This window comes from Syngnathus floridae, unplaced genomic scaffold (assembly GCF_059516105.1).
Source record: "Syngnathus floridae isolate MCC-2025c unplaced genomic scaffold, RoL_Sflo_1.0 HiC_scaffold_33, whole genome shotgun sequence".
Lineage (NCBI taxonomy): Eukaryota > Metazoa > Chordata > Actinopteri > Syngnathiformes > Syngnathidae > Syngnathus > Syngnathus floridae.
The window spans coordinates 518,896-541,294 of record NW_028284062.1 but is presented as its reverse complement, the minus strand read 5'-3'; the positions used below and the strand labels follow the sequence as shown (position 1 = coordinate 541,294).

General features: G+C 47.1%; 1 long non-coding RNA gene across 1 annotated transcript; it reads right to left on the bottom strand.

Moving 5' to 3' along the window:
* Positions 1-20,785: 20,785 nt before the first annotated feature.
* On the bottom strand, positions 20,786-21,439 carry LOC148378605 (uncharacterized). The gene is made up of 3 exons (XR_015855761.1): positions 21,284-21,439; positions 21,099-21,197; positions 20,786-21,013 (listed from the first exon to the last, which is right to left on the bottom strand). It is a non-coding gene; the product is annotated as an uncharacterized LOC148378605 (long non-coding RNA).
* Between the last annotated feature and the right edge of the window lie 960 nt (positions 21,440-22,399).

Genomic DNA, 22,399 nt, shown 5'->3' with positions numbered 1-22,399 from the left:
GATTCCAGGCTGAAGAGGAATGTTTGGTGCCAATACGCTGGCAGAAATGGCGGGCTACCTCTTCGGGTTCCGTGTCGGGGGTTCTGTCGGTGTGAAAAGACAAGGACGATCCGTCCGAGTCCACCAACACGTCTTCGTCGTAGCCGTAAAATGTTTCGATGACCTGCGGGCGCGGAAGCAAACATCTCTCTGAACAAACTGAAGCGACACCTCACGATGAATCGACGAGAGGAACGATAGCGAGAAAAAGGCCATTTCATCTTGCGCAACACCAAGCAGCCGCAAACAAACAGACTCACCTTGCAGGACCTCACGCTTTGTTCCTCCTCAGAGATTCTCGACGTCGGTATCGTAGCAGCAAATCTCTCTCCTGTCGACACAAATAATCCGCCTTTGAGATTCTTTGGATGCAAAGGGAACGAACGGCTCCGGCGCAGAAACAAACGCGACTCACAATGACATTTCTGACATGAGCTCCTGTCTCCAGAGCCTGAAAAACACGTCACCGGCGATGATTGGAGGGACGCTCGTCTTTTCCAAAAGTGACAACTACAGGGTGTGTCAGGGTTTTCCAGATTATCTTTATCGTATCATTGTGTTGCTTTGACTTTGACTGCGACCTGTAATAAATAATATTATTTATCCCTTATTTATCCCTATCGCTTATCCCTTCCTACACAAAGTCGTAAAACACCCCTTGCTATGTTTTGACTAGAGGTCAAGGGCTTCCTCTATTCAATCCACTCTTACACCCACCCTGTTTCTCTTAATTAAAATGCTCGTGCAGGAGCCGAGAGTCAGACTTCATTCGTACAACGGATGGACTCTCCACCTGCAGGTGTCCAAAAGAACTTACTTGTCTCCCGTGTGGTTCTTGCAAAATAAGTTGGAGCGAGCGCAACTCTAACAGGGTGCATTTTGCCACTAGCTGCCTACGGACAATGACGTCGCGCTCGCGGCTCATGGTTGACGGGCTGAGCAGCCGGGCAAGTCCGTCGTTTTCAGCGCACAGCGAGTGGCAAAGGCGCTGACAAAACGGGAGCTTTGAGCTGCTGAAAACGGCAAAACAAGTCTAAAGCGTGTTCAAACGCGTGCGCACAATGCTCCTGCTTGAAAGGTCGGAATTTAAGGGGCCAATTTTTTGGATGGCGGCCGCCGGCCAAGCTTTGGACGGAAAAGTTTTCCTGGCGACAGCGAGCGAGCGCGGCGCTGCCGTACGTGCACCGAGTCGCCTGCCTGAAGACCTTGGACAAGTCGTCGATGATGTGCCGCTGCTCCACAACTTGAAGGAACTCCATTTCACCGTCCTGCTGGCCGCAACCGCGGTCCAGGTCATTGAGCGAACTAGGCCTTCTCTGTGGAACACAAATGCAGTGGACTCTGTTGGCACGCCGCCGTTGTCCGCGTCGACTTACCAAGCTTGCCATCTCCTCGTTCTCCTGGGTGACAAAGCGCACTTTGTTTTCAAGGCGACACAGCACCAGCGAGAGTTCTTCATTCTTCCTGCTCAGGCGTTTGTTTTTGTACAGGAGTGGCAGAAACTGGCTTTCTGTTTCTCTCAGTCGCTTTAGCTGCAAGCATGAAGTGCGGGATGTGAAAGACGCACAACACGCGGGCCAGAACGTATCCATTCCTTTTGCATCGGTTTGAACGGAATCGTGGCTTTGGCTCCCAATAAAAGACATCTACCAGGCAACCGACTCGCCGCGCCGCTCAACTAATAAGCAAGCGCAATGGGTGCCTCGCTGGATGGCGCGCATCAAACGTAGCGCAAACCTTCAAGCGTGCCGTCAATAAATTACCAGTTCATTGCGCTCTTCAGAAAGCAGGGCGTTTCGATCCTCCAGTTTCCTGATGACTGCGCTGAGCTCAGCGATTTTCAGATGAAACCGTCGCGTGTCCCGATCCTCCTGAGACTGAAAACGCCCCGCAACACACACACACAAGCACTCGTTCAAAGTTCAAAACTGTTTTTGTGCTACCTTCCTCCAGCAACGAACTAAGTCATGCGTACTGCAAGTGTGTGATGAGGTGGCTTACGCAATGAAGAGGATTGCTAGTAGCGGCGTTGACCCCACTTCCAGGGTAGTTTAGGCCCGCCCTTTGGGAATCCCTCAGGGCAGCGATCTGCTGCTCGGCAGCCTGAGTCTGCAGCTGAAGGCGGTGGACGTGGCCGGCCCCAGGGCTTCATCCAAAACACTAACCGCTCTGTCTTTCAGCTTGATCTCATCCGTCTGGATGTACAAACGGGGAGCGCTCAGGCAGGCGGGCAAACTCATTTGCCAGAATTGTGACAAAAACAAAGAGAGCAACCGGCCAATTTTTTTCTGGAATCGACTAGAACACCTTTGCTGTGACAAAAGCGAAGCGAGCAACCGGACATTTTCTTCTTGTGAAATAGAATAGAATAGAATGCCTTAGGTGTCATTGCACTGCAGGTATACAACGAAATTGGGAACATAGCCACGCACCGCGCATCTGATCAGTCCTACCAGTCGGCGGATCTCCCTCTCGCAGTCTCTCTTGGTTCGGCTCAGCTCCTCCCGATGCTGGTGATGAGCCGATCGGAGCTCGGCCGCTCGGGACTGCCAGGCCTGCTGGGCCGCTGCCAGGGCTTCTTCCGCGCTCCTGGTGGAGGCGACACCGCTCGGTCTCCCGACACCGCCGCGTCTCCTCCACCTCCGCCAGCAAAGCGCCCCCCCTCCTCACCTGAGCAGACATTGCGCCACACCGGGCCGTTGAGACCGCAACGGAGCGCCGCGACGCTTACTGGGGACAAGCTACACAATACGGTAGCGGCCGCATCGAAGCCCGACGTGGCGTGCGGATAGTCAGACACGGATAGAGCGGATCACCTTGTCCATGGAGCCGTCCCTCAGGCTGAGGACCAAGGCATTCAGTCGCTGGATCTCTCCATCTTTGATTTTGATCACTCTCATCAGCTCCATTTCATGCTGCCGCAGTAATGTCTCCCTGGTAATGGCTAACTCTTTCTGCTTCTCCTCATGGAGTTTGCTTTTGAGTTCCGTCATGGCGGCGGTGGCACGGTGGTGCTCCGCCCGCAGGTCCTGACTTCTCTCTCTCTCCAGACAGCTGACCTGACATGACTTAGACTTAGACAAACTTTATTGTCATCTTGTCTGCACATGGTGCATACAAAACGAAATTCCGTTGCATACGTCTTACAACAAAGTAGTGATATTGCAGTTGAATAGAAGTAACATATCCTATGAAAATATATATATATACATATATACTATATATATATATATATATATATATATATATATATATATATATATATTAAAAATAAGTATAAAGTGCAGCAGTGATAATTATGCAATAGTGCAAGTAGGCAAAACAGTATTCAAGAGTGTGCAGAGGAATGCTAAACCATGTATTAAACTTCTATTTAAAGGGTTTATACAAGTTCAGTAAAGTTGGTAGTGCGAGATAGTGCAAGATAGAGGTCCGTAGTGTCATAAAGTACAGTTCTGTGAATGTGTGATGCAGAGTTCAGTTTAGAGCTCAACAGTTCTAGTGTTCAACAGTCTGATGACAGCAGGGAAAAAGCTGTTGCAGAACCTGGTGGACCTGCAGCGGATGCTGCAAACCTCTTCCCAGAGGGCAGCAGGGAGAACAGTCCATGGTGGGGGTGTGATGGGTCATTGATGATGTTACGGGCACGGGACATGCAGCGCTGAGATGAAATGTCCTGAATGGAGGGAAGAGGAGCCCCTATGATCCTCTCTGCTGTCCTCACCACTCTCCTCACGTTCTTCCAATCGGAGGCGGTGCAGCCTCCACACCACACAGAGAGACAGCTTGTCAGAATGCTCTTTATGGTGCTCCTGTAGAACGTCCTCATGATGGGTGGGGGCAGGTGGGCTCTCCTCATCCTCCGCAGGAAGTACAAGCGCTTCTGTGCCCTCTTGACCAGTGCCGTAGTGTTCATAGTCCAGGTGAGGTCTTCTGTGATGTGGACCCCCAGGAATTTGGTGGTGCTGACCACCTCCACAGCTGAGCTGTTGATGATCAGTGGAGCGTGGTGAGGCTGTTTTTTCCTGAAGTCGACGATGATCTCCTTCATCTTCTCCTCATTCAGGATCAGGCTGTTTTCTCTGCACCAGCCCACCAGCTGCTCCACCTCCTCTCTGTAGTCCAGGTCGTTGTTGTCTCTGATGAGCCCCACCACCGTTGTGTCGTCTGCTGACTTCACGATGTGATTGGTGGTGAACCTGAGGACGCAGTCGTGTGTCATCAGGGTGCACAGCAGGGGGCTCAGGACGCAGCCCTGAAGGGAGCCTGTGCTGAGGGTGATGACATCAGAGGTGTTCTGTCCGACCCGGACTGACTGAGGTCTGTTGGTGAGGAAGTCTAGCAGCCAGTTGCGAAGGGGGGTGTTGAAGCCCAGGTGTTCCAATTTTCCTACCAGATGCTGTGGGATGATGGTGTTAAACGCTGAGCTGAAGTCCAGGAACAGCCTCCGCACATGGGTGTTCTTCTCCTCCAGGTGAGCCAGGCTCAGGTGAAGAACGGAGGAGATGGCGTCCTGAGTGGAGCGGTTTTGCCGGTCGGCAAACTGGAACGGGTCAAATAATAGGGGGAGTCTGGAAACGATGTGACCTTTAAGCAGCCTTTCGAAGCACTTCATCATAACCGGAGTCAGTGCAACAGGCCGGTAATCATTAAATGAGGTGATTTGAGGTTTCTTCGGCACCGGAATGATGGAGGCAGTCTTAAAGCACGCCGGCACTGTGGCTTGGCCCAGCGAGGTGTTAAAAATGTCTGTGATGACCCCAGCCAGATGACTTGCACATTCCCTGAACACACGCCCAGGAATGTTGTCGGGGCCAGGGGCCTTACAGGGGTTGACTCTCCTCAGGGTCTTCAACACATCGGCGGAGTCAAGGCAGAGTACCTCCTCTTCCTGATGGGGGACAGTTTTAACTGCTGGAGTGCCGTTTAGTGCCTCGAACCTCCCAAAGAAGTTATTTAGACCATTTAGAAAGTCAGCATCAACTACACCCACCGGGGGGGGGGAGGGTGAGTTGTAGTCTGTAATCGCCCGTATGCCTTGCCACATACTCCTGATGTTTTTGACGTCGTGGAAACGATCCTGAAATTTTCGACTGCGGTCTCGCTTCGCTATCCTGATGGCACGGTTCAAGTTGGCTCTCGCTGTCCTCAGTGTCTCCTTGTCGCCAGACTTGAAGGCAGAGTTCCGCGCTCGTAGCGTTTGACGTACCTCCTCAGTCATCCAGGGTCGTTGGTTGCCCCGGGTGATGATATTCTTAGTGGTGCTGACGTCCTCGGTGCATTTGTTGATGTAGGCTGACACAGTCATGGCACACGCATGTCTAATCTACATCGGGAAAACTGGGAGGGAGGGAGGCAGGCAGGGAGGCAGGCAGGGAGGCAGGCAGGGAGGCAGGCAGTGTCTGTCTGTTGAGGTTTTCACCTTGTTTTTCTCCTGCTGAAGTTCTAACTGGACGTCCATCAGTTTGGTTCTCAGCTCGTCATTGGCGGCCTGAAGGGCGTCCGTTCGCTCCGCCTTGGCCCGCCCTGCCGGAGCTCGTTTGGACATCTCTTACTCGAGTCTCGCCCGGTCGTCAGTCAGAGATCACAACATTTGTACCTGGAGAGCACAAACGCAGCGCTGTTTTCCACTGGCTTCGAACTCAACTTCAATCGGTACCGTAACTTACAACATCATAAACATAGAACTAGCTTGACTTATTCATTGAATAAATGCATTTGGTTCTTCAAAACTGCATCACGCAACATAGCGTGACCGAGACGGCCGTTATCCACCTGCGTGAAGTTATTTGGTGAAATGAATGAGATGTTTAAGACACCATCGTTCTGTCTCTATGTAGATGAAGGTAAATAATCGATTGCTGAAGGTCCAAAGGTGTTGTGATAAACAAATAAACATATTAGTGATTAGTGACATATTTGTGATAAACATATTAGGCAGGATAATCACATATGTTAACGTGACTGCCCACACTGTATTTATTTATGGTTATTTGTTAAATCGAGTACTGTTAGACATGAAATAGGAAGTGTTTAACATAAATGGAAGACGAAAGGGGTACTCACCATTGTAGCTCCTGCTGGTCAATGATACGAGCCTCTTCTTGCAGTGGAAAACATACAGCCAACAAACACCGTGGAACCTAAAGGAATGAAATTAAACATTAACATTTAGCCTCAACCAACATTCACAGATACAACGCAACGCAAACTACACAAACGTAAATCTTTTTAAACACAATGAGTTGTACTTACCGTGTACGCTCTAGACGGTCCACTTGCAAGCGGAAAATAAAGATATTTCTGTTGATAATCGTCGTGTTTGTATCCGGTGTCTCGCTCAAGGCCATTGCGCCCACAGATTTGAATTTTGGCGAGAGTTCAGCCTATTGACGTCATTTCCGCGGTGTAATACCCGCATATCTGAAACGGCAAAGTTAAGAGTAGAGTTAAATAAAGTTTTTAGTCAACGCAATAATTTACAACCGTTGACCAGTCGAAATAATCGTCGAAATTTGGCGTCTGTGGCTGGAAGCAGACGCCGAGTTCGACATTCCTCCCAAACGCCACACTCCCTCGCTTTTCAGGGCTAAAAAAAAACAGTTGTAATTACCTTGTACGCTCTAGACGGTCAAGTTGCAAGCTGAAAACAAAAATATTTGCCTTGTTAGTCATCGTGTTACTAACAGCTGTGTCTTGTTTGCCAGAACTGCCGCTTTCCTACTTCCTGTTGCAAGCCACGCCCACGGATTATAATTTTGCCGTGAGTTCCGCCTATTGACGTCATGTCCGCGTCACATGACTGCGACGTAATATTATCTAAAACTGTTTGTGCGGTATTGTGTTGTTCTGTGCGGTATTGTGTTATTCTGTGCGGCGTCGTGTTGTTCTGTGCGGCGTCGTGTTGTTCAGTGCGACGTCGTGTTGTTCAGTGCGGCATGGTGTTGTTCAGTGCGGCATGGTGTTGTTCAGTGCGGCATGGTGTTGTTCAGTGCGGCATAATGTTGTTCAGTGCGGCATAATGTTGTTCAGTGCGGCATGGTGTTGTTCAGTGCGGCATGGTGTTGTTCAGTGCGGCATGGTGTTGTTCAGTGCGGCATAATGTTGTTCAGTGCGCCATAATGTTGTTCAGTGCGGCATGGTGTTGTTCAGTGCGGGATGGTGTTGTTCAGTGCAGGATGGTGTTGTTCAGTGCGGCACGGTGTTGTTCAATGCGGCATGGTGTTGTTCAGTGCGGGATGTTGTTGTTCAGTGCGGCATGGTGTTGTTCAGTGCGGCATAATGTTGTTCAGTGCGGCATGGTGTTGTTCAGTGCGGCATGGTGTTGTTCAGTGCGGCATGGTGTTGTTCAGTGCGGCATGGTGTTGTTCAGTGCGGAATGGTGTTGTTCAGTGCGGCATGGTGTTGTTCAGTCCGGGATGGTGTTGTTCAATGCGGGATCGTGTTGTTCAGTGCGGGGTGGTGTTGTTCAGTGCGGGATGGTGTTGTTCAGTGCGGCATGGTGTTGTTCAATGCGGCATGGTGTTGTTCAGTGCGGGATGGTGTTGTTCATTGCGGCATGGTGTTGTTCAGTGCGGCATGGTGTTGTTCAGTGCGGCATGGTGTTGTTCAGTGCGGCATGGTGTTGTTCAGTGCGGCATAATGTTGTTCAGTGCGGCATGGTGTTGTTCAGTGTGGAAAGGTGTTGTTCAGTGCAGGATGGTGTTGTTCAGTGCGGCATGGTGTTGTTCAATGCAGGATCGTGTTGTTCAGTGCAGCATAATGTTGTTCAGTGCGGGATGGTGTTGTTCAGTGCGGCATGGTGTTGTTCAATGCGGCATGGTGTTGTTCAGTGCGGGATGGTGTTGTTCATTGCGGCATGGTGTTGTTCAGTGCGGCATGGTGTTGTTCAGTGCGGCATGGTGTTGTTCAGTGCGGCATGGTGTTGTTCAGTGCGGCATAATGTTGTTCAGTGCGGCATGGTGTTGTTCAGTGTGGAAAGGTGTTGTTCAGTGCAGGATGGTGTTGTTCAGTGCGGCATGGTGTTGTTCAATGCAGGATCGTGTTGTTCAGTGCAGCATAATGTTGTTCAGTGCAGCATGGTGTTGTTCAGTGCGGCATGGTGTTGTTCAATGCGGCATGGTGTTGTTCACTGCGGGATGGTGTTGTTCAATGCGGGATCGTGTTGTTCAGTGCGGCATAATGTTGTTCAGTGCAGCATGGTGTTGTTCAGTGCGGCATGGTGTTGTTCAGTGCGACATAATGTTGTTTAGTGCGGCATAATGTTGTTCAGTGCGGCATAATGTTGTTCAGTGCGGCATGGTGTTGTTCAGTGCGGCATGGTGTTGTTCAGTGCGGCATGGTGTTGTTCAGTGCAGGATGGTGTTGTTCAGTGCGGCATGGTGTTGTTCAATGCGGCATGGTGTTGTTCAGTGCGGGATGGTGTTGTTCAGTGCAGGATGGTGTTGTTCAGTGCGGCATGGTGTTGTTCAGTGCGGAATGGTGTTGTTCAGTGCGGCATGGTGTTGTTCAGTGCGGCATGGTGTTGTTCAGTGCAGGATGGTGTTGTTCAATGCGGGATCGTGTTGTTCAGTGCGGCATGGTGTTGTTCAGTGCGGCATGGTGTTGTTCAGTGCGGCATGGTGTTGTTCAGTGCGGCATAATGTTGTTCAGTGCGGCATGGTGTTGTTCAGTGCGGCATGGTGTTGTTCAGTGCGGCATGGTGTTGTTCAGTGCGGCATGGTGTTGTTCAGTGCGGCATAATGTTGTCCAGTGCGCCATAATGTTGTTCAGTGCGGCATGGTGTTGTTTAGTGCGGGATGGTGTTGTTCAGTGCAGGATGGTGTTGTTCAGTGCGGCATGGTGTTGTTCAATGCGGCATGGTGTTGTTCAGTGCGGGATGGTGTTGTTCAGTGCGGCATGGTGTTGTTCAGTGCGGCATAATGTTGTTCAGTGCGGCATGGTGTTGTTCAGTGCGGCATGGTGTTGTTCAGTGCGGCATGGTGTTGTTCAGTGCGGCATGGTGTTGTTCAGTGCGGAATGGTGTTGTTCAGTGCGGCATGGTGTTGTTCAGTGCGGGATGGTGTTGTTCAATGCGGGATCGTGTTGTTCAGTGCGGGGTGGTGTTGTTCAGTGCAGGATGGTGTTGTTCAGTGCAGGATGGTGTTGTTCAGTGCGGCATGGTGTTGTTCAATGCAGGATCGTGTTGTTCAGTGCAGCATAATGTTGTTCAGTGCAGCATGGTGTTGTTCAGTGCGGCATGGTGTTGTTCAATGCGGCATGGTGTTGTTCAGTGCGGGATGGTGTTGTTCAGTGCGGCATGGTGTTTTTCAGTGCGGCATAATGTTGTTCAGTGCGGCATGGTGTTGTTCAGTGCGGCATGGTGTTGTTCAGTGCAGGATGGTGTTGTTCAGTGCGGCATGGTGTTGTTCAATGCAGGATCGTGTTGTTCAGTGCAGCATAATGTTGTTCAGTGCAGCATGGTGTTGTTCAGTGCGGCATGGTGTTGTTCAATGCGGCATGGTGTTGTTCACTGCGGGATGGTGTTGTTCAATGCGGGATCGTGTTGTTCAGTGCAGCATAATGTTGTTCAGTGCAGCATGGTGTTGTTCAGTGCGGCATGGTGTTGTTCAGTGCGACATAATGTTGTTTAGTGCGGCATAATGTTGTTCAGTGCGGCATAATGTTGTTCAGTGCGGCATGGTGTTGTTCAGTGCGGCATGGTGTTGTTCAGTGCGGCATGGTGTTGTTCAGTGCAGGATGGTGTTGTTCAGTGCGGCATGGTGTTGTTTAATGCGGCATGGTGTTGTTCAGTGCGGGATGGTGTTGTTCAGTGCAGGATGGTGTCGTTCAGTGCGGCATGGTGTTGTTCAGTGCGGAATGGTGTTGTTCAGTGCGGCATGGTGTTGTTCAGTGCGGCATGGTGTTGTTCAGTGCAGGATGGTGTTGTTCAATGCGGGATCGTGTTGTTCAGTGCGGCATGGTGTTGTTCAGTGCGGCATGGTGTTGTTCAGTGCGGCATAATGTTGTTCAGTGCGGCATGGTGTTGTTCAGTGCGGCATGGTGTTGTTCAGTGTGGCATGGTGTTGTTCAGTGCGGCATGGTGTTGTTCAGTGCGGCATAATGTTGTCCAGTGCGCCATAATGTTGTTCAGTGCGGCATGGTGTTGTTTAGTGCGGGATGGTGTTGTTCAGTGCAGGATGGTGTTGTTCAGTGCGGCATGGTGTTGTTCAATGCGGCATGGTGTTGTTCAGTGCGGGATGGTGTTGTTCAGTGCGGCATGGTGTTGTTCAGTGCGGCATAATGTTGTTCAGTGCGGCATGGTGTTGTTCAGTGCGGCATGGTGTTGTTCAGTGCGGCATGGTGTTGTTCAGTGCGGCATGGTGTTGTTCAGTGCGGCATGGTGTTGTTCAGTGCGGCATGGTGTTGTTCAGTGCGGGATGGTGTTCAATGCGGGATCGTGTTGTTCAGTGCGGGGTGGTGTTGTTCAGTGCAGGATGGTGTTGTTCAGTGCAGGATGGTGTTGTTCAGTGCGGCATGGTGTTGTTCAATGCAGGATCGTGTTGTTCAGTGCAGCATAATGTTGTTCAGTGCAGCATGGTGTTGTTCAGTGCGGCATGGTGTTGTTCAGTGCGGCATGGTGTTGTTCAGTGCGGCGTAATGTTGTTCAGTGCGGCATGGTGTTGTTCAGTGCGGAATGGTGTTGTTCAGTGCGGCATGGTGTTGTTCAGTGCAGGATGGTGTTGTTCAGTGCGGCATGGTGTTGCTCAGTGCGGCATGGTGTTGTTCAGTGCGGGATGGTGTTGTTCATTGCGGCATGGTGTTGTTCAGTGCGGCATGGTGTTGTTCAGTGCGGCATGGTGTTGTTCAGTGCGGCATAATGTTGTTCAGTGCGCCATAATGTTGTTCAGTGCGGCATGGTGTTGTTCAGTGCGGGATGGTGTTGTTCAGTGCAGGATGGTGTTGTTCAGTGCGGCATGGTGTTGTTCAGTGCGGCATAATGTTGTTCAGTGCGGCATAATGTTGTTCAGTGCGGCATAATGTTGTTCAGTGCGGGATGGTGTTGTTCATTGCGGCATGGTGTTGTTCAGTGCGGCATGGTGTTGTTCAGTGCGGCATGGTGTTGTTCAGTGCGGCATGGTGTTGTTCAGTGCAGGATGGTGTTGTTCAGTGCGGCATGGTGTTGTTCAGTGCGGCATGGTGTTGTTCATTTCGGCATAATGTTGTTCAGTGCGGCATAATGTTGTTTAGTGCGGCATGGTGTTGTTCAGTGCGGGATGGTGTTGTTCAGTGCGTTATAATGTTGTTCAGTGCGGCATGGTGTTGTTCAGTGCGGCATGGTGTTGTTCAGTGCGGCATGGTGTTGTTCAGTGCGGCATAATGTTGTTCAGTGCGGCATAATGTTGTTCAGTGCGGCATGGTGTTGTTCAGTGCGGGATGGTGTTGTTCAGTGCGGGATGGTGTTGTTCAGTGCGGCATGGTGTTCAATGCGGAATGGTGTTGTTCAGTGCAGGATGGTGTTGTTCAGTGCGGCATGGTGTTGTTCAGTGCGGCATAATGTTGTTCAGTGCGGCATGGTGTTGTTCAGTGCGGCATGGTGTTGTTCAGTGCGGCATGGTGTTGTTTAGTGTGGCATAATGTTGTTCAGTGCGGCATGGTGTTGTTCAGTGCGGCATGGTGTTGTTCAGTGCGGCATAATGTTCAGTGCGGCATAATGTTGTTCAGTGCGGCATGGTGTTGTTCAGTGCGGGATGGTGTTGTTCAGTGCAGGATGGTGTTGTTCAGTGCGGCATGGTGTTCAGTGCGGGATGGTGTCTTTCAGTGCGGCATGGTGTCGTTCAGTGCGGCATGGTGTCTTTCAGTGCGGCATGGTGTCGTTCAGTGAGGCATGGTGTTGTTCAGTGCGGCATGGTGTTGTTTAGTGCGGCATGGTGTTGTTCAGTGCGGGATGGTGTTGTTCAGTGTGGCATGGTGTTCAGTGCGGCATGGTGTTGTTCAGTGCGGTATCGTGTTGTTCAGTGCGGTATCGTGTTTCTCAGTGCGGTATCGTGTTGTTCAGTGCAGTATCGTTGTGTTGTTCGTATTGTGTTTAACACTTAGCCTCTAACACTTAGCCTCTAACACTTAGCCTCTAGCATCTAGAAGGTAAATAAATAGGAAGGAAGGACTCACCGGTGACGTCTTCGCCCACGTCCAAGCGTTGTACTTTGTATTTTCATCCTTCTGACAGTGGAAAACATAGCCAACAAACACCGTGGAACCTAAACGAATGAAAGAAAACTATCATTTGGCCACAACCAACATTCACAGATACAACACAATGTGACGTGCGGGGTTGAGGTTAAAGGTTGAGTGAAGGGCCCTCGTTTTAAACTACTTTTTTGAAAAGGATTGGGAACAAGTAAGACGTATTTAATTTATTTAATGGGAAGTAGTAAGAGCTATTGAATTTAATCTATGTATTATATTCTATTGTATTGTATTCTGTTGTATTCTTTTGGATTGTATTCACACTAACCCCACTAAAACTTCAGCCCACAAAAACTCGCCTCTGGCGCCTAGCCTCTGGCACTTAGCCTCTAACACTTAGCCTTTAACACTTAGCCTTTAACACTTAGCCTTTAACACTTAGCCTAGAAGGTGAATAAATAGGGTTAAAGGTTGAGTGAAGGGACCTCGTTTTAAACTACTTTTTTGTAAAGGAGTGGGAACAAGTAAGACGAGGACTTATTTAGTTTATTTAATCTATTTTTGTTCCCTGGCAAAATTGGATTTGCTGAAATTGTATTTTGCCAAATCTTGCCTTGAGACCTGATAGGAAGTATTAAACGCTTAGTTAAATCAATACAAGTTGGTAATAAGAGCGAGTAATGTTGGTTGAACCGATGAATGAAGGTTGAAAGCAATTTAAATTATGACTTTGTATAAATACTAGATATTAACAGAACATCTGCGCGAAATGGGCAGAGTTTACTTGTTTGAGAAGGAGTGGCTTATTCAAAACTAAGATTTATTTAATCTGTTTGTTCCCAGGCAAAATTGGATGTGATGCAATTCCAAATTTCACCACATGATGGTGCCCAATTTTGACTTCATAGGACATATTAAACACTTAGCTTGTTATTATGTTCAAGGTAATCAGATTTGTTTATTATTCTAATGGCCTCTTCAAAACTATTCTGGATTACTACTTTGGATCTATTCTACATTACTTGGCAAAAACATACTCTGTAACAGATTAGGCAGTATAATCATATCTGTTAACTTGAGAGTGCCCACACTCAATCTACTTATCGTGATGTGTTAAATCAATTACTGTTAGACATTATTTGTCTGATAATCTACCAAATCTTTGAATTGAAGAATTTGTGATTTAATTAATAGCTTGTTGTTATGTTAAGGGTAATCAGACTTGTATATAATTCTAATGGCCTTCTTTTGAAAACTATTCTGAATTACAACTTTGGATCTTATATTACTTTGCAACAATCTACTCCGTGACAGATTAGGCAGTATAATCACATATGTTAACTTCAGTGCCCACACTGTATTTATTTATGGTTATTTGTTAAATCAAGTACTGTTAGACATGAAATAGGAAGTGTTTAACATAAATGTTATGGCTACTCACCATTGTAGCTCGCTCCTGGTCAATGATACGAGCCTCTTCTTGCAGTGGAAAACTTGCAGCCAACAAACACCGTGGAACCTAAAGGAATGAAATTAAACATTAACATTTCGCCTCGACCAATTTTCACACGTACAACGCAACGCGGCTACACTTCTGCTATTACAAACGTAAATCTCCTTAAACACAATGAGTGTTACTTACCGTGTACGCTCTAGACGGTCCAGTTGCAAGCAGAAAATAAAGATATTTCTGTTGATAATCGTCGCTGCTCAGTGGCTCACGGCCATCGCGCCAACAGATTTGAATTTTGGCGGAGGTTCGGGCAATTACGTCATATCCACGGCACATGACTGCGACGTAATACCCGCTTATCTGAAACGGCAGTTAAAAGTAGAGTTACATCAAGTTTTCTTGGAACCTAAACGAATGAAAGAAAACTATCATTTGGCCACAACCAACATTCACAGATACAACACAACGTGCGGGGTTGGGGTTAAAGATTGAGTGAAGGGCCCTCGTTTTAAACTACTGTTTTGAAAAGGAGTGGGAACAAGTAAGACGTATTTAATTTATTTAATGGGAAGTAGTAAGACTTATTAAATTTATTTAATCTACTTTTCTTCCCAGGCAAAATTTGATGTGCTGCAATTCCAAATTTCCAAAGTGAATGAAGGAATGAAGTCCTTTAAATTATGATTTTGTATAAATACTAGGCATTAACACAAAATCGACGGCACAAAATGGGCAGACTTTACTTGTTTGAAAAGGACTGGTTACAAGACAGACTTTTTTAATTTATTTAATGGGAAGAAGACTTATTTAGTTTAATTGATCTATTTTTGTTCCCTGCCAAAATTCGATTTGCTGCAATTCCAAATTTCCAAAGTGAATGAAGGAAAGAAGTCGTTTAAATTATGATTTTGTTTAAATACTAGGCATAGACACAAAATCTACGGCACAAAATGGGCAGACTTTACTTGTTTGAAGAGGACTGGTTACAAGACAGACTTTTCTGATTTATTTAATGGGAAGAGGACTTATTTAGTTTATTTAATCTATTTTTGTTCCCTGGCAAAATTGGATTTGCTGAAATTGTATTTTGCCAAATCTCGATTTGAGACCTGATAGGAAGTATTAAACGCTTAGTTAAATCAATACAAGTTGGTAATAAGAGCGAGTAATGTTGGTTGAACCGATGAATGAAGGTTGAAAGCAATTTAAATTATGACTTTGTATAAATACTAGATATTAACAGAACATCTACTGCGCAAAATGGGCAGAGTTTACTTGTTTGAGAAGGAGTGGCTTATTCAAAACTAAGATTTATGTAATCTGTTTGTTCCCAGGCAAAATTGGATGTGATGCAATTCCAAATTTCACCACATGATGGTGCCCAATTTTGACTTCATAGGACATATTAAACACTTAGCTTGTTATTATGTTCAAGGTAATCAGATTTGTTTATCATTCTAATGGCCTCTTCAAAACTATTCTGGATTACTACTTTGGATCTATTCTACATTACTTGGCAACAACATACTCTGTAACAGATTAGGCAGTATAATCACATATGTTAACTTGAGAGTGCCCACACTCAATCTACTTATCGTGATGTGTTAAATCAATTACTGTTAGACATTATTTGTCTGATAATCTACCAAATCTTTGAATTGAAGAATTTGTGATTTAATTAATAGCTTGTTCAGGGTAATCAGACTTGTATATAATTCTAATGGCCTTCTTTTGAAAACTATTCTGAATTACAACTTTGGATCTTATATTACTTTGCAACAATCTACTCCGTGACAGATTAGGCAGTATAATCACATATGTTAACTTCAGTGCCCACACTGTATTTATTTATGGTTATTTGTTAAATCAAGTACTGTTAGACATGAAATAGGAAGTGTTTAACATAAATGTTATGGCTACTCACCATTGTAGCTCGCTCCTGGTCAATGATACGAGCCTCTTCTTGCAGTGGAAAACTTGCAGCCAACAAACACCGTGGAACCTAAAGGAATGAAATTAAACATTAACATTTCGCCTCGACCAATTTTCACACGTACAACGCAACGCGGCTACACTTCTGCTATTACAAACGTAAATCTCCTTAAACACAATGAGTGTTACTTACCGTGTACGCTCTAGACGGTCCAGTTGCAAGCAGAAAATAAAGATATTTCTGTTGATAATCGTCGCTGCTCAGTGGCTCACGGTCATCGCGCCAACAGATTTGAATTTTGGCGGAGGTTCGGGCAATTACGTCATATCCGCGGCATTTGACTGCGACGTAATACCCGCTTATCTGAAACGGCAGTTAAAAGTAGAGTTACATCAAGTTTTCTTGGAACCTAAACGAATGAAAGAAAACTATCATTTGGCCACAACCAACATTCACAGATACAACACAACGTGCGGGGTTGAGGTTAAAGATTGAGTGAAGGGCCCTCGTTTTAAACTACTGTTTTGAAAAGGAGTGGGAACAAGTAAGACGTATTTAATTTATTTAATGGGAAGTAGTAAGACTTATTAAATTTATTTAATCTACTTTTCTTCCCAGGCAAAATTTGATGTGCTGCAATTCCAAATTTCCAAAGTGAATGAAGGAATGAAGTCCTTTAAATTATGATTTTGTATAAATACTAGGCATTAACACAAAATCGACGGCACAAAATGGGCAGACTTTACTTGTTTGAAAAGGACTGGTTACAAGACAGACTTTTTTAATTTATTTAATGGGAAGAAGACTTATTTAGTTTAATTGATCTATTTTTGTTCCCTGCCAAAATTCGATTTGCTGCAATTCCAAATTTCCAAAGTGAATGAAGGAAAGAAGTCGTTTAAATTATGATTTTGTTTAAATACTAGGCATAGACACAAAATCTACGGCACAAAATGGGCAGACTTTACTTGTTTGAAGAGGACTGGTTACAAGACAGACTTTTCTGATTTATTTAATGGGAAGAGGACTTATTTAGTTTATTTAATCTATTTTTGTTCCCTGGCAAAATTGGATTTGCTGAAATTGTATTTTGCCAAATCTCGATTTGAGACCTGATAGGAAGTATTAAACGCTTAGTTAAATCAATACAAGTTGGTAATAAGAGCGAGTAATGTTGGTTGAACCGATGAATGAAGGTTGAAAGCAATTTAAATTATGACTTTGTATAAATACTAGATATTAACAGAACATCTACTGCGCAAAATGGGCAGAGTTTACTTGTTTGAGAAGGAGTGGCTTATTCAAAACTAAGATTTATGTAATCTGTTTGTTCCCAGGCAAAATTGGATGTGATGCAATTCCAAATTTCACCACATGATGGTGCCCAATTTTGACTTCATAGGACATATTAAACACTTAGCTTGTTATTATGTTCAAGGTAATCAGATTTGTTTATCATTCTAATGGCCTCTTCAAAACTATTCTGGATTACTACTTTGGATCTATTCTACATTACTTGGCAACAACATACTCTGTAACAGATTAGGCAGTATAATCACATATGTTAACTTGAGAGTGCCCACACTCAATCTACTTATCGTGATGTGTTAAATCAATTACTGTTAGACATTATTTGTCTGATAATCTACCAAATCTTTGAATTGAAGAATTTGTGATTTAATTAATAGCTTGTTCGGGGTAATCAGACTTGTATATAATTCTAATGGCCTTCTTTTGAAATATTCTGAATTACAACTTTGGATCTTATATTACTTTGCAACAATCTACTCGGTGACAGATTAGGCAGTATAATCACATATGTTAACTTCAGTGCCCACACTGTATTTATTTATGGTTATTTGTTAAATCAAGTACTGTTAGACATGAAATAGGAAGTGTTTAACATAAATGTTATGGCTACTCACCATTGTAGCTCGCTCCTGGTCAATGATATGAGCCTCTTCTTGCAGTGGAAAACTTGCAGCCAACAAACACCGTGGAACCTAAAGGAATGAAATTAAACATTAACATTTCGCCCGGACCAACATTCACACGTACAACGCAACGCGGCTACACTTCTGCTATTACAAACGTAAATCTCCTTAAACACAACGAGTGTTACTTACCGTGTACGCTCTAGGCAAAATTGGATGTGATGCAATTCCAAATCTATCTGAAACGGCAGTTAAAAGTAGAGTTACATCAAGTTTTCTTTTTTAATCAACACAATCATTTACAACCGTTGACCAGAAAGAATCGTCGAAATTCGACGTCCCCCACAAACGCCACGCTCACTCGCTTTTCAGGGCAACAAAAGTACTTCTTTTTAAAAACGATGAGTTGTACTTACCGTGTACGCTCTGGACGGTCCAGTTGCAAGCAGAAAATAAAAATATTTCTCTTGTTAGTCGTATGTTACCATCCGCTGTGTCTTTGTCAACATCGCCGCCATTTTCCTACTTCCTGCTGCGAGCCACGCCCACGGATTTAAATTTGGGCGGAAGCTCTTTCCATTGGCGTCGTTTTCGCGTATAGCAAATCCGATTGGTTGGGAAGGGGGCACGGTTATGCAGCCGAGGAGTCCTGTGATCGGTGGGATGTAAAGTAGGCGTCGACGTCACGTCCGCGTCACGTGACCACGACGTGGCAGACGTCAAATAGCAACCGCTGTTTTGTTTAGTAGACTTACAGTTGTTATGCATTGACATAATGGCGCACACACCAAATAGATTTAAATAAATTAAATAATTCTTCTGCCCACTCTCTTTTAAACAAGTTAACTCTCCCCGCGGATTTGAATTCCGGCGAAAGTTACGCCCATCGACGTCACGTATGTCACGTGACCACGACGTGGCAGATGTCATATAGCAACCGCTGTTTTGTTTAGTAGATTTACAGTTGTTATGCATTGGCATAATGGTGTGCACTCAAAATAGATTTAAATAAATTAAATATTTCTTCTGCCTACTCCCTTTTAAACAAGTTAACTCTGCCCACGTCCATTGACGTCTTGTCTGCGTCACGTGACCACGACGTAGCGACGTCATATAGTAACCGCTGTTTTGACCAGTAGACTTAGTTATTATGCGTTGACATAATGGCGCACTGGTTAGCATGGCCACCTCTTAAGCATGATGATGCGGGTTCGACGCCTGATCAATGTTAGCATGGAGTGAGCTGAAGTGCATGGCGCTGAAGATTTGAATCTTTGAAATGCGCTGAGGTCTGACATATCAGGCAGAATGGTTTGCCATCACGTTCAACAAAAAATAGAAACTTTCCCACTCTGATTAAAACGTCCTGTGTTCATCTACGTATTTTCGTTTTGCTGTGCATCTTTTCCCTGCCATTTCGAGAGCCCAATTGACACTCATAGTTTAAAGAAATGTGTTTGCCCATCCTACTTTGTGGAATTTCACCACATGCGCTTTTGACCAAAATACCAAATTGAACTCAAGTGAAGCCAACACGCACAACCCCCCCCCCCCCCCCCCCCCCACACACACACACACACAAATGTTGATATGAACATAAAAGAGCCGCATGCGGTTCGGGAGTTGCGGCTTGGCCAAACCTGTACTATACAACTTTATTTGTATAAAATTTTCACAACAGCTGTCACACAAACAAAGCGGGAAAAACCGAAGACGTGCGTGTTCCGCCCACGCTGGATTTATTTGCACCTTTGAAAAGACACCGTATTGCCGCAGATGTGGCAAAGAGTACTTTTGGGCATCTGAGACGGAAGGATGTCCAAAGCATCACGTCACCTGCTCTGGTAGGCATGGTGGTGGGACGTTGAGGTCAACCGCTTTGGGGTTGGCTGACTCTTTGATCGCAGGATGCCACACACTTGAAGACAGAAGCAGAAAAGCAGAGCTAAATGCAAAATGTACTCACCGGTGACTCCAATTTTTTTCCCCCCTGAAGAAACAGCTGGACGGGTGGCCCCGGCTGGCCAGTGGGACTCTTGTTATTCTGACCCTTTTTAGTGCGCGTTTGGGGCAACAACCGTTTTTTGTGGCGCTCTCTTCTGGTTCAAAAGTGCCCTGCATGTGAATTTGCTTTTCCTGCCTTCTGATTGGATGGGCGCCGGTGTGACGCGGTGCCTCTGTCACCGTGGCGGGGGGTATACGTTGGCATCGGAGCGTCTGCCAACGTCTGAGACCGGCTGGCAGTGTATCGGAGGTGTCGAGTGCGGTGCCGCTGGAGCTCACTCACCAGCTGGTGTTAGGGCCACAGAATGAAGGCCAAGGAGAAGAATAGAAAGAGAAACAGAAACTTCTCCTCCAATTGTTTGATTTGTCTCTTCTGAGCTTCGATGAATTCTTTCAGCTCTTTGTTCCTCTAGGACGGACAAATGGAAAGTGGCATTCAAAAGCCAGTAAGCGTGCAAGTAAGTGCCGGGCTGGCTTTGGGCCCTTACCTGTTGCGCGCTGTGCAGCAGATCCATTCTCTCTTGGAGGATGCAAGCGTCGCGCTCCCTCAACTCGCACATCAGGGCTCGCTTCCATTGGTCCACGGCGCTCCTAAGCTCTTCTCTCTGATCCGCCGTCAGCACGTCATTCACGCCAGCGTGGCTGGCTTTTTCGCCGTCCGTGGCGGGGCAGTCCCGCTGCGGTAGCGCCTCGTACAACATGGCCTCCAGCTCCAGGATCCTCTGGGCCGCAATCCTCGTCCATCAGTGGTCCGGCGGGAGATTTGAGGGCGGCTTACCTTATGAGCCTGGTCCATGGAACACTTCCTGAAGTCCAACTCTTCATCCAGGTAGCCCTTCTGCTTGCAGAACATATCCTAGCACAGCTCAAGGTCAGAATTGTTGGGGCACATTGCCGGAGTTCCCCTTGGCTGATGTCGCGTGTCTGTCTACCTTCTCACTTTCAATGTCCAACATCTTCTGTTGAAGTGCTGACTTGGTCACTTTGATGTATTCTAACCACTGAGGAAAGGCTGCTGTCACATAAGCAGAATGCGAGAGCGTGCGTGGACGTGCGCGTTACCTTCTCGGCTAGGGTGAGAAGGGTCCTGGCGTGAATCACGACCACCTGCTCCTCGTTGGTGAGATTCTGCAAGAGCCCAAAGGCACAGCGTCAACAAGCTTCTTTCAGCGCAAAGCCTTCCAAAAGTCACATTTGAGCCGCCGAGTCTCGTGGAGTGCGAACATAAGGAGTTCGACATACACTTACGGCGTTATAGCCCAGGATGTCCAGCTTCTTCATCAGATCACTGATGACGATGTCCGGGGGAAAGGCGCAAGGAGCAATGTAAGGTGTTCTGGGACCTCGGGTTAAGGTTAGGGTTGCGAGGGACGCCTTACGTACGCTCACGCCCTCGGCCTCGCAGTAGATCTGCAAAGGGCTGAGGCCGTCTGGGAAACGGACTTGCAGAAACTTCAAGACGGGGGAGCGCCACTCCCTCTCCTGAAAGGCAGAGGCATGCATCCGTCCGTCCGTCCGTCCGTCCGTCACATCTCTGGCCTCAACACGCTTGTGCGAGTCTTCCCACCTCCAGCTCCAGGATGCGGAACTCAAGCAGTTCGTTTTGGTCTCGGATATCCTGGATGTGCTCTTTCAGACGCGCTTCTTCCGCCTCCATCCGCCTGACCTGAAAAGACAGTCAGACCTCATCTGCGGGGCTTCCCGACAGGTGTGACGCCAAGCGACTCCGCCCAGCGCCTTTCTTTCCGTCACCTTTTCGGCCAACTGCTGATTGCTCTGACGCAGCAGCTGCTTCTCCTCCACCCACTTGACATTCTAGAAGAGACAAACGCGTGGACAGCTTTGGAATGTTGTGTCATTTTCATCCACAAATTCTTTGGTTGACTGGAAAATGACATTTGCTTTTCTCCGCATTTTCCCAGCCACGTTCGGGGGGGGGGGGGGGGGGTTGGTCCAGTAATGCCAGACGGATGAGTGACTGAAGAATGTAGCTATTTTGTCTGAGAAAAAGGTGTGCTCATTGATGAGCTTACCTGTCCTTGTTGCTTCAGCGCTGACTCCAGATCTGCTACTCTGCTTTGATAGTGACCCATTTCTACCATCAGCTTTTCTCTGGTCTGAAAGGAGGAGGAGGGAGGCTCCTCCTCCTCCTTTCAGACCAGAGAACACCCGAGGCTGGGTGAGAACGGGGAGGCTGCGACCCGGCCGGGGGTTGCGGGAAGGGGCGCCACCTTGATCTCCTTCTCGGCGTCGTAGTCCCCTTTCGCTGGTCTGGGCTAGCAGAGCGTAGGCTCGTTGCAGCGCTTGATATTCTTGCGTCAGCTGGCGGTAGCGAAGCTCCGCCTCTTCATGCACACACCAATGCAACACAGCACTAGTACCAGAATCAGTCAGACCGGCGACAAAGCACCCGCGACGCAAAGACGAGTCCGATTCCAGGCTGAAGAGGAATGTTTGGTGCCAATACGCTGGCAGAAATGGCGGGCTACCTCTTCGGGTTCCGTGTCGGGGGTTCTGTCGGTGTGAAAAGACAAGGACGATCCGTCCGAGTCCACCAACACGTCTTCGTCGTAGCCGTAAAATGTTTCGATGACCTGCGGGCGCGGAAGCAAACATCTCTCTGAACAAACTGAAGCGACACCTCACGATGAATCGACGAGAGGAACGATAGCGAGAAAAAGGCCATTTCATCTTGCGCAACACCAAGCAGCCGCAAACAAACAGACTCACCTTGCAGGACCTCACGCTTTGTTCCTCCTCAGAGATTCTCGACGTCGGTATCGTAGCAGCAAATCTCTCTCCTGTCGACACAAATAATCCGCCTTTGAGATTCTTTGGATGCAAAGGGAACGAACGGCTCCGGCGCAG